This window comes from Haematobia irritans, chromosome 4 (assembly GCF_050003625.1).
Source record: "Haematobia irritans isolate KBUSLIRL chromosome 4, ASM5000362v1, whole genome shotgun sequence".
Lineage (NCBI taxonomy): Eukaryota > Metazoa > Arthropoda > Insecta > Diptera > Muscidae > Haematobia > Haematobia irritans.
In genome coordinates this window covers 198,677,396-198,687,624 of record NC_134400.1, presented here as the reverse complement: position 1 = coordinate 198,687,624, position 10,229 = coordinate 198,677,396, and the positions used below count along the sequence as shown (strand labels likewise).

The 10,229-nt window shown below is 31.8% G+C and overlaps 1 protein-coding gene across 1 annotated transcript in view; it reads left to right on the top strand.

Moving 5' to 3' along the window:
* The first annotated feature begins 5,339 nt into the window (after positions 1-5,339).
* Positions 5,340-10,229, top strand: part of LOC142235079 (uncharacterized) — a 258,978-nt gene continuing 254,088 nt past the window's right edge. The window contains exon 1 of the mRNA XM_075306304.1: positions 5,340-5,538. The gene's annotated coding sequence lies outside the window, so the exon portion shown is untranslated. The remainder of the gene's footprint in view (positions 5,539-10,229) is intronic.

Genomic DNA, 10,229 nt, shown 5'->3' with positions numbered 1-10,229 from the left:
AAACAAATTAAATTTATTCAAATGAATGGAACAACCAACAGTAACAACAACGATACGAAATCTATAAGAAATTATTTTGAATTAATTGTGATTGTGTGTGTGTGTGCTGGTTGGTTTGTTGGTGTATTTAATTAAATGGCTCTGTTATCCTATTTAATTTAATTTTGAAATTGAAATACTAATGTGTCATGACATTCGTAAGGAGAAGCCTTTGCTTCTGTCGTCTATTCATTCATACTTTCATCAATCCATATTTAGATATAAATTTAATTAAAATTCCTACATTTGAGCATTGAACATGAGATTAGGCCAATTCGGGATAATTTTACATATCATCTCGTACTAATTATTCAAAGAATATACATATTACTATTTCGTTTATATTGAATTTGAATTTAATTGTTAATAATTAAAACTGATATGATATGATTATGTGATAATACTTGAGGTCTATGAAAAATAATTATAAAATAAATAAATTAACCAACATATACAAAGAGGGCAGATAGAAATACACGGGTGATTGCTTTGAACAGTACACAAAAGATAAACATGCTTGAATGTGCCTACAATAATCGATTAGCATCAATTACTTATCAGTACATTATCAAAACACATCTCGAGAAGGAGGAAAATGATCACCTCAGACCTATTTCAAGTACATAATGTTAGGTTAGGTTAGGTGGCAGCCCCATGTATCAGGCTCACTTATGGCGATTTCGATTGGGGAAAAATGTGCAACATTCTCGAAATTGATTGCCAAATATGAAGGACATTGTCATAGATTTTGGATCCTGTATCCCTCACAACATTATGAATTAACAATATCTTTGGAATGACACTTTAATTTGAGGGAAAATACAATGAGGAAAAAAGTAGTGTAACACCAGGGCAACATATTTTTTGCGAAACGAAAACGCCTTTAGACTATTCAGTCCATTGTGATACCACATTGGTAAACTTCTCTCTTATCATTGAGTGCTGCCCGATTCCATGTTAAGCTCAATGACAAGTGACCTCCTTTTTATAGCCAAGTCCGAACGGCGTTCCACCTTGCAGTGAAACCACTTAGAGAAGCTTTGAAACCCTCAGAAACGTCACCAGCATTACTGAGGTGGAATAATCCACCGCTGGAAAACTTTTTTGGTGTTCGGTCGAAGCAGGAATTTTACCCACGACCTTGTGTATGAAAGGCGGGCATGCTAACCATTACACGACGGTGGCTCCCAAGTACATAATGCTAATTTTGACACTTTGGAATTTTTTAGTTGGAATTTTGTAGTTGGGTTGGCAGCCCGAAATTTCAGGTGCTATATTAAACTAAATGCCAAGGGGCCACCTTCTTATGGCGATTCAGGGGTGGGTTTGACATTACGGTAAAACCAATTTAGAGAAATGTGATGCACTCGGTAATGCCATTAGCACTACTGAGAGGGCATAAACCATCACGGAACAATTTATTTGGTGTTCGGTCGAAATTCACAACCCTTGCGTGTTTAAAGCGTGTAAAATTTTGACAAAATTTTCTATAAAAATAAAATTTTGACAAAATTTTTTATAGAAATAAACTTTTGACAAAAATTTTCTATAGAAATGAAATGTTGAGAACATTTTTTATAGAAATAAAATTTTTACAAAAAAAAAAAAAAAAAACAAGTAAGGAAAGTCTAAAGTCGGGCGGGCCGACTATATTATACCCTGCACCACTTTGCAGATCTAAATTTTCGAAACCATATCACATCCGTCAAATGTGTTGGGGACTATATATAAAGGTTTGTCCCAAATACATACATTTAAATATCACTCGATCTGGACAGAATTTGATAGACTCTCTACAAAATCTATAGACTCAAAATTTAAGTTGGCTAATGCACTAGGGTGGAACACAATGTTAGTAAAAAATATGGAAAACATTTAAATCTGAAGCAATTTTAAGGAAACTTCGCCAAAGTTTATTTATGATTTATCGCTCGATATATATGTATTAGAAGTTTAGGAAAATTAGAGTCATTTTTACAACTTTTTGACTAAGCAGTGGCGATTTTAGAAGGAAAATGTTGGTATTTTGACCATTTTTGCCGAAATCAGAAAAACATATATATGGGAGTTATATCTAAATCTGAAACGATTTCAACCAAATTTGGCACGCATAGCTACAATGCAAATTCTACTCCCTGTGCAAAATTTCTACTAAATCGGAGTTTAAAATTGGCCTCTGTGGTCATATGAGTGTAAATCGGGCGAAAGCTATATATGGGAGATATATATAAATCTGCACCGATTTCAACCAAATTTGGCACGCATAGCTACAATTCTAATTCTACTCTCTGTGCAAAATTTCAACCAAATTGGGGTAAAACTCTGGCTTCTGGGACCGTATTAGTCCATATCGGCCGAAAGATATATATGGGAGCTATATCTAAATCTGAACCGATTTCAATAAAATTTGGCACACTTGACTATAGTACTAATTGTTCTTCTTGTGCAAAATTTAAAGTAAATTAGTGTAAAACTCTGGCTTCTGGGGCCATATAAGTCCACATCGGGCGAATATATATATATGGTAGCTATATCTAAATCTGAACCGATTTCTTCCAAAATCAATAGGGATCTATTCTGAGCCAAAACACATACTTGTGCCAAATTTGAAGCCGATTGGAGTAAAACTGCGACCTAGACTGTGATTACAAAAATGTGTTCACGGACAGACGGACAGCGCTATATCGATTCAGGAACCCACCCTGAGCATTTTTGCAAAAGACACCATGTATCTATCTCGTCTCCTTCTGGGTGTTGCAAACATATGCACTAACTTATAATACCCTGTTCCACAGTGTGGCGCAGGGTATAAAAATGACAAAATTTTTTATAGAAATAAAATTTTGACAAAATTTTCTATAGAAATAAAAATTTGGTAGATTATTTTTGGGGATCGACTATATATAGCTATAGACCGATATGGACTTATTTTGGCATGGTTATTAGCGGCCATATACTAGCGCAATGTACCAAATTTCAACCGGGTCGGATGAATTTAGCTCCTCAAATAGCTCCGGAGGTCAAATCTGGGGATCGGTTTATATGGGGGCTATATATAATTAAGACCGGTATGGACCAATTTGTGCATAGTTGTTAGAGACCATATACTAACACCACGTACCAAATTTCAACCGGATCGGGTGAATTTTGCTCTTCCAAGGGGCTCCGGGGGTCAAATTTGGGGATCGGTTTATATGGGGGCTATATATAATTATGGACCGATATGGAACAATTCCTGCATGGTTGTCAGAGACCATATACTAACACCACGTACCAAATTTAAACCGGATCAGATGAATTTTGCTCATCCATGAGGCTCCGGAGGTCAAATATAGGGATCGGTTTATATGAGGGCTATATATAATTATGGACCGATGTGAACCAAAGGTTGCGTGGTTGTTAAGACCATATACTGACACCATGTACCAAATTTCAGCCGGATCAGATGAAATTTGCTTCTCTTAGAGGCTCCGCAAGCCAAATCGGGGGATCGGTTTATATGGGGGCTATATATAATTATGTACCGATGTGGACCAATTTCTGCTTGGTTGTTAGATACCATATACTAACACCACGTACCAAATTTCAGTCGGCTCGGATGAAATTTGGTTCTCTTAGAGGCTCCGCAAGCCAAATCGGGGGATCGATTTATATGAGGGCTATATGTAATTATGGACCGATATGGACCAATTTTTTCATGATTGTTAGAGACCATATACTAACACTATGTACCAAATTTCAGCCGGATCGGATTAAATTTGCTTCTCTCAGAGGCCTCGCAAACCAAATGTGGGGGTCCGTTTTATGGGGGCTATAAGTAAAAGTGAACCGATATTGCCCATTTGCAATACCATCCGACCTACATCAATAACAACTACTTGTGCCAAGTTTCAAGTCGATAGCTTGTTTCGTTCGGAAGTTAGCGTGATTTCAACAGACGGACGGACGGACGGACATGCTGAGATCGACTCAGAATTTCACCACGACCCAGAATATATATACTTTATGGGGTCTTAGAGCAATATTTCGATGTGTTACAAACGGAATGACAAAGTTAATATACCCCCCATCCTATGGTGGAGGGTATAAAAAAGATACTTACTTGTAGTTAAATATTATTATTTTTGGTGAAATTTCCCGCAGCACAATGGGTAAATTTTCAATAATTTAGCACATGGACAAGAGTACCTAAGAATCGCACGCTTTTGTAAAACAATTTTTGGTTTATCAGAAGACCATATAAACCTCTACTTTTTTTTATCAAAATCATTAAGGATTTCTATGGTCAGAAGGTCGTATATTAAACGACTTCATGAAGTGAAATTTTACCAGGTCTTTCCAAAGATATAACCAAACTTATAAATTTCCCAAACAGTTGTGTAGGGGTTTAGATGCTATTGCCCTTCGTGATGAAATATGAATTTGCCGACACAATTTGTTAACTTAGTTGAATGTTCTGAACAAATATATCCACTCACTACAAGAGTTTATGAAATTCCTCTCGCATTGATATTAAAAGCCAATTACACTTTCATAAAATGTTATTAAGAATTAATTTAATTAAATATCTAATGATTTCATATACTCATGTCCATTTATATGAGATGCGTACAATACATCAAACAATGACTAGATCTATGAATAAGCATTTTCCAAACACACAGGTGTCTTAAGGTGGTGGAAGGAATACGGAAAATGCGGCGAGACAAAAAAAAAACACACACACACACAACAACAACCGGTAGCCTATTGAAAATCCAGAATCTTATACAATCTATGACAATATCCATGAAGTTAAGAGTAACTACAAATTGAGAGATTTACTCTTTGCATATTTAGCAGAGAGAAAGAGAGAATTGTATCTACAAGATACCAAAATGTTGGATTCCAACAGTTGGAATAGTTGAGTCTAGGCCTGAGAGTATAGGTTTGATGTGTTTAAGCGAATGCACAGTGCAACATGGTTTTTTGCTTTGCCTTCATACGTCTTAATAACAACATGTCTGTCATACATGTTGATCCATCATGTTATGGGGGATTAATGTATGTTTTCTGCATTAAACTCTTATAGGAACATTTTGGAATTATATGAAAGCCGGTGGTATTGCATTTTTTTCCTTGGAGCCCTCAAACATGTTGTGTTCGATGTTAAATGGTCTTTCTGCTTCAGCTTTAGCGTTGCATTGGTATTGGTGGTGTGGTATTGGGGTAATGGTCTATGGTGGTTTTCTTGTTGCGACTGTTTGGATGACCTGTTCCCAAATGAGTTTCAGTTTAGTGCGAGATACCGGTTCGTTACGTTTAAAGCTAATTTTGAACGTGAAGAGACGCGCGCGTGTTTGTTGAATAAAAAAAAACGAGAAGAAGAAAAAAAAATGATAAACACACATACTACGTAGTCCCATACATCAAACAAAACAAATATATATGTGTTAACCAAAAAAAAAGATTAACCAAAATATGGAATAAAGTGCAAATAAAATAAAAACCCAATTAAATGTAATATATTATTTAATTTGAAATTAAAAAAAAAAAAAAAAAAAAATATTTTTTTTTACAGTATCGAGTGTTTACAATACCTTGCTTTGTGGCTTAAACCATCGCGTGCATTTAATTATGAATGAATAAGACAAACCTGAAGTATGAGTTCGTGCCGCCTTCTCGTCTTCTTCCTCAGCAAACCATTATTAAGAGGCGGTCTTATTTAACCCAAATGGATATATACAATGATTTATGCCAGCTATAATTTGTTTTAATTCAATCATTAAAAAGAAAATATGTTTAAGTGACTAGAAAATAACGGATTTTTTTTGTTTTTTTTTTTTGAAAATTACCAAAATATTTATGGTGTAAACAATTAAAAAAAAAAAATACAATAAAATAAAATAAATAAATAAATATTTAAGAAACAAATTAAACAAACCCAAAATCTTTTTTTTTTTTTTGTAAAAAAAACATCATAATGGATTTTTTTCTTATTCAAAAATAATATACGAAATTTCCGGAAAACAAGAAAAAGTTAAAAAAAATGTTTTGAGAAAAATTTCAAGCAAAACTTTTATTGTGAAAAAATAAAAACGATTTTCAACAATATTATCATCAAAATCATTAAAAATTCCAATTTTTTCTTAATTCCAAAAAAATATATATGAATTTTTTTGCAAACTAAAAAAAAATTAAAAAAAATCCAAGGCAAACTTTTATTTGTCAAACTAATAAAACACTTTTTGTAAACAAACCAATAAAATTAATTCCTTTTTCTTTTGTAAAAAAAACGTTATATTATAATTTTTTTCTTATTCAAAAATAATATACGAAATTTCCGGAAATTAAAAAAAATGTTTTGAGAAAAATTTCAAGCAAACTTTTATTGTGACAAAAAAAAAAAAAATAAAAAACGATTTTCAACAATATTATCATCAAAATCATTAAAAATTCCAATTTTTTCTTATTTCCAAAAAAAAAAAAAATATATAAATTTTTTTGCAAACTAAAAAAAAATAAAAAAAATTGAAAAAAAAATTCCAAGGCAAACTTTTATTTGTCAAACTAATAAAACACTTTTTGTAAACAAACCAATAAAATTAATTCTTTTTTCTTTTGTAAAAAAAACGTTATATTAGAATTTTTTTCTTATTCAAAAATAATATACGAAATTTCCTGAAAATAAGAAAAAATTTAAAAAAAAATGTTTTGAGACACAAGTGACAAAAAACTCGTTTTAAAATAAATATTATCATAAAAATCATTGAAAATTCTAAAAGAAATATTTCTTAAGCAAAACAAACTCAACGTATACCGGTCAGCCAATTAAGGACTTTGTGGATCTAGTAAAAAAAAACTTTCTATTGTGCAATCAATAAAAACCCACGACTCCCTTCAACGATATTATTATCAATTGTGGAGTTTTGTTGAAAAATATAAAATAAAAAATAAAAAATAAAAAATTAAATTCTTAAAAGAAATGTCAAGCGAAATGTTCTCATATTTCCTTCTATAAAACACTCCACCCTATTCAGTGCTGTTTTAAATTTGGTGATAATGTTTTGACAAAGGTTACCTGTATTCGAGATCTTGGAGTATTTTTTGATTCAGACATGTCTTTCATTTCACATATTAATTATATACTTCCAAAAACTTATAATATGATTGGTTTTATTAAAAAAATTGTGGTGATTTTTCGGACCCAAATACTTGGAAAATTGTGTACACAGCCTATGTTAGGTCCAGAGTGGAATATGCTTCAATTGTTTGGGATCCGCGTTGTAATCAAATAGCTCGTATAGAAAGAGTTCAACGAGTTTTTGTGAAATATGCATTGAAATCTCTCCCAATAAGTTGTCCTTCCAGTTATTTTTCTAATTGTCTGTTATTAGGTCTTCAAACTCTTGAAGATCGTCGTAAAGTTCAGTCTGCTCTTTTTGTTTTTGATTTGATCAATAATGCAATTGACTGTCCGGATTTGTTATTACGTATACCTCTTTATGTTCCTCCTAGAACTATGAGATATGTTGATATATTTGAAATTCCTCTACACCGTGTGAATTATGCTTCCCATAGTCCGCTGACGCGTGTGTTTTTTTACATAAATTCTATTAACTTAAAATTTCAAAAGAAATTTTGGAAGATTATAGAGTTTAGCATTTCGAAAAATGATTTTAAATTGTATTTTGCTACTAAATTTAGTTAAAACATAACTTAGAAAATTACATATGTATTTTATTCATCATAGTCTGTAAGGAATTTTTGTTCTAAAGACTGAAATAAATAAATAAACAAACAAAGCATTTCTTGTGCAAAACAAACTCAACCTTTACCGCCCACCCAATGAACCCACAAAAATAATTTTTTCTTCATTAAAAAAAAAGCAAGAATATACGGCCGTAAGTTCGGCCAGGCCGAAGCTTATGTACCCTCCACCATGGATTGCGTAGAAACTTCTACTGAAGACTGTCATCCACAATCGAATTACTTGGGTTGCGGTAACACTTGCCGATGGCAAGGTATCTTAAAACTTCCTAATACCGTAATATATATTAAACTAACAAAAGCCGATTAAATACGTATATAATTAACTTTAAAGTTTCTATAGAAATAAAATTTTGACAAAATAAAATTTTGACAACATTTTCTATAAAAGTAACATTTTCTATAGAAACAAAATTTGGAAAAAATTTTCTATAAAAATAAAATATTGACAAAATTTTCTATAGAAATAAAATATTGACAAACGTTTCTATAGAAAAAAAATTTTGACAAAATTTTCTACAGAAATAAAATCATGACAAAATTTTCTATAGAAATAACATTTTGACAATGTTTTCTATAAAAGTAAAATTTTGGTAGATTATTTTTGGCTCGAGTGGCAACCATGATTATGAACCGATATGGACCAATTTTTGTGTGATTGGGGATCGTCTATATATAACTATAGACCGATATGGACCAATTTTGGCATGGTTATTAGCGGCCTTATACTAACACCACGTTGCCAATTTCAACCGGATCGGATGAATTTTGCTCCTCCAAGAGGCTCCGGAGATCAAATCTGGGGAACGGTTTATATGGGGACTATATATAATTATGAACCGATATGGACCAATTCTTGCGTGTTTGTTAGAGACCACATTCAAACACCATGTTCCAAATTTCAACCGGATCGGATGAATTTTGCTCCTCCAAGAGGCTCCGGAGGACAAATCTGGGAATCGATTTATATGGGGGCTATATATAATTATGGACCGCTTTCGACCAATTTTTGCATGGTCATTAGAGAACATATACCAACACCATGTACCAAATTTCGGATCGGATGAAATTTGCTTCTCTTAGAGGCTCCGCAAGCCAAATCTGGGGATCGGTTTATATGGGGGCTATATATAATTATGGACCGATGTGGACCGATTTTTGCATGGTTGTTAGACACCATATTCTAACACCATGTACCAAATTTCAGCCAGATCGGATGAAATTTGCTTCTCTTAGAGGCTCCGCAAGCCAAATCTGGGGATCGGTTTATATGGGGGCTATGCTTCTGTTAGAGGCTCCGCAAGCCAAATCTGAGGGTCCCTTTATATGGGGGCTATTCGTAAAAGTGGACCGATATGGCCCATTGACAATACCATCCGACCTACATCAATAACTACTACTTGTGCCAAGTTTCAAGTCGATAGCTTGTTTCGTTCGGAAGTAAGCGTGATTTCTACAGACGAACGGACGGACGGACATGCTTAGATCGACTCAGAATTTCACCACCACCCAGAATATACTTTATGGGGTCTTAGAGCAATATTTCGATGTGTTACAAACGGAATGACAAACTTAATATACCCCCCATTCTATGGTGGATGTATAAAAAAATTGACAAGATTTTCTATAGAAATAAAATTTTGACAAAATTTTCCATAGAAATAAAATTTTAACTAAATCTTCCATAGAAATAAAATTTATACTAAATTTTCCATAGAAATCAAATCTTGACAAAATTTTCAATAGAAATAAAAATTTGACAAAATTTTCCATAGAAATAAAATTTTGACAACATTTTCTATAGAAATAAAATTTTGACAACATTTTCTATAGAAACAAAAATTTGACTTAATTTTCCATAGAAATAAAATTTTGACAAAATTTTCCATAGAAATAAAATTTTAACTAAATCTTCCATAGAAATAAAATTTTGACAACATTTTCTATAGAAATAAAATTTTGACAACATTTTCTATAGAAATAAAATTTTGAATAAATCTTCCATAGAAATAAAATTTTGACAAAATTTTCTATAGAAATAAAATTTTGACAAAATTTTCCATAGAAATAAAATTTTGACAAAATTGTCCATAGAAATAAAATTTTGACAAAATTTTCCATAGAAATAAAATTTGACAACATTTTCGATATAAATAAAATTTTAACTAAATCTTCCATAAAATTAAAATTTTGACAAAATTTTCTATAGAAATAAAATTTTGACAAGATTTTCTATAGAAATAAAATTTTGACAAGATTTTCTATAGAAATAAAATTTTGACAACATTTGCTATAGAAATAAAATTTTGACAACATTTTCTATAGAAATAAAATTTTGAATAAATCTTCCATAGAAATAAAATTTTGACAAAATTTTCTATAGAAATAAAAGTTTGACTAAATCTTCCATAGAAATTAAATTTTGACAACATTTTCCATAG